At 38.8% G+C, this 2,139-nt stretch overlaps 1 non-coding gene across 1 annotated transcript; it reads left to right on the top strand.

Moving 5' to 3' along the window:
- The first annotated feature begins 1,042 nt into the window (after positions 1–1,042).
- On the top strand, positions 1,043–1,148 carry LOC145577174 (small nucleolar RNA R71). The gene has a single exon (XR_014098654.1). It is a non-coding gene; the product is annotated as a small nucleolar RNA R71 (small nucleolar RNA).
- The last annotated feature ends 991 nt before the right edge of the window (positions 1,149–2,139 follow it).

Below are 2,139 nucleotides of genomic sequence, written 5' to 3' on the forward strand. Positions count from 1 at the left end.
GGTAAAGAAGAAGGACTAGCATGGTCTTTCAAAGCATTAGCAAGTTGAGAAATTTGATTTTCAAGCATCTTATTATGAGTCATCATTTCATTAAATTTCTTATCACTTACGGTCATGTAAGTGTTCAACAGATTTTTTTGGTTTTCAATGATTTCTTCCAAATTTGTTCTCTGTGAAAAAGAAGACAATTGAACATAGGAATTATCATTTTGGGCCTTTGGAGCAAATCCGGGTGGAGGGCCTCTTTGAGTATTGTTTTGAAAGTTGCCTCTACCTTAATTGTTCCAATTACCCCTATTTTGATTTTGACCATAACCTTGATTATGGTTACCACTACCTTGATTATGATTCCCATAACCTTGGGTTTGATTACCATACTTTTGGTTTTGATTTTGGCTACTATAACCTTCATTGTTATAGTTACCTCGAGAACCTTGGTTCCTATAACCACCACCTTGGTTATAGTTGTCAAAACTGCCATGATTGTTGTAATTCCTATTCCATTGACCTCTTTGATTCTCAAACCTAGAATCATGATTATTTGACACATACTTCACATGCTCATTCACATTTCCATCTTGATCATCACAAACATCCATACATGCATGAGGGCAACTAGAAACATCATGATCATACGACCCACAATCATCACAAAACAAGCATCCACTAGGCATGTTATTAGAAGAAGGAGGGGGTTGAGAATTAGAAGACATACCTCTCCCCTTAGATTGGGAAGGAAGACTTAAAACTTGGTAGGTAGCACTTTCCTACTTTGCCTTGATAGCGGACATCTTGCTAGTTGTCTCTTTTTCTCCATCTTGCCAATCTCTATAAAACCGAGTACACCGAAGAGCTACTCTTGCTAGTTGACTCTCTTTCTCCATCTTGCCAATCTCTATAATACCTTACTACGTCTTCAATTATGTCCACCACTTCCTCTTCCGTTTTGTTCATGATAGGACCTCCGACTCCTCTATCTAAACATGATTTTCCTTGAGGGCTAAGGCCTTCATAGAAGATTTGAATGATTTGATTGGTTTGAATTCCGTGATGAGGACATTCTCTTTGATACTCTTTGTATCTGTCCCATGCTTCATAGAGGCTCTCACTTGGCTTTTTCTTGAAACCTTGTATCAAAGCTCTAGCCTCCGCCGTTTTCTTTTGAGGATAGAAACGGGATAGAAATTCCTTGGTGACCTTGTCCCATGACCTTAGAGAATTCGACTTAACCTCCTTGTCTAGCCATTCCAAAGCACGCCCTATGAGAGAAAAGGGAAAGAGCTTGAGGCGGATGAATTTTTAGGAAATTCCGTTCACCTTGATAGTATTACAATAGTTTTCGAACTCCTAGAGATGGTTTAGTGGGCTTTCATGCTTGGCCCCACTAAATTGCCGCCTCTCTATCAAAGTGATCATTGCCGGTCTTATTTCAAAATCATTTGCCGGTGTTGTAGGTAGAGCAATCCCACTCTCAAATCTATATGCACCGAGAATCCCCAATTCTTTCAATGCCACTCTCGAATTTTCTCCATTCTTGCTTGTTCTTCTTGTTGTGGTTCTTCTTCACTTGAAATGCTAGGGCTCAAAGATCGTCCAGCACCCCTCAACCTTACAATAGTCCCTCAATTTACGGATCAAATGGCACTAGTGAATGACCACGTGCTCTATGCATAAAATCTCAAAAGAAATGGTTAGTAGCACGGCTACAAATGTAGCCTAAAAGAAAATATTTTTGTATTTTTAATTAAAGGTGAAATAGACTCAACAACTATAACAAACCACCAATATCATTCCCCAGCAACGGCGCCAATTTTGACAAGAGGAAAATGTAGGTCGTTATCTACCTCTCCCTAGAGCCAAACTTAATTTGTAAACACTCGAACAACCCTAATACAAGTATATGGTAAGTCAAGGGTCGAACCCAAAGGAATGAGTGGGAAAGATGCTATAACCTATGTCAAGCTAAATCGAAGAATATAAATGGTAGTGGTTGGTAACTAAGATGTCAAAAAGATAAACAAATCGAGGAATTCAATATGCTAAACACTAGGGATATTGGTTCCACATGCAAGCTCGGTGATTATGCTAATTTATAGATCACTCAATTGATTCAACATCACAAGGGACAAACAATAGTTG

This window comes from Chenopodium album, chromosome 13 (assembly GCF_948465745.1).
Source record: "Chenopodium album chromosome 13, dcCheAlbu1.1, whole genome shotgun sequence".
Classification (NCBI taxonomy): domain Eukaryota; kingdom Viridiplantae; phylum Streptophyta; class Magnoliopsida; order Caryophyllales; family Amaranthaceae; genus Chenopodium; species Chenopodium album.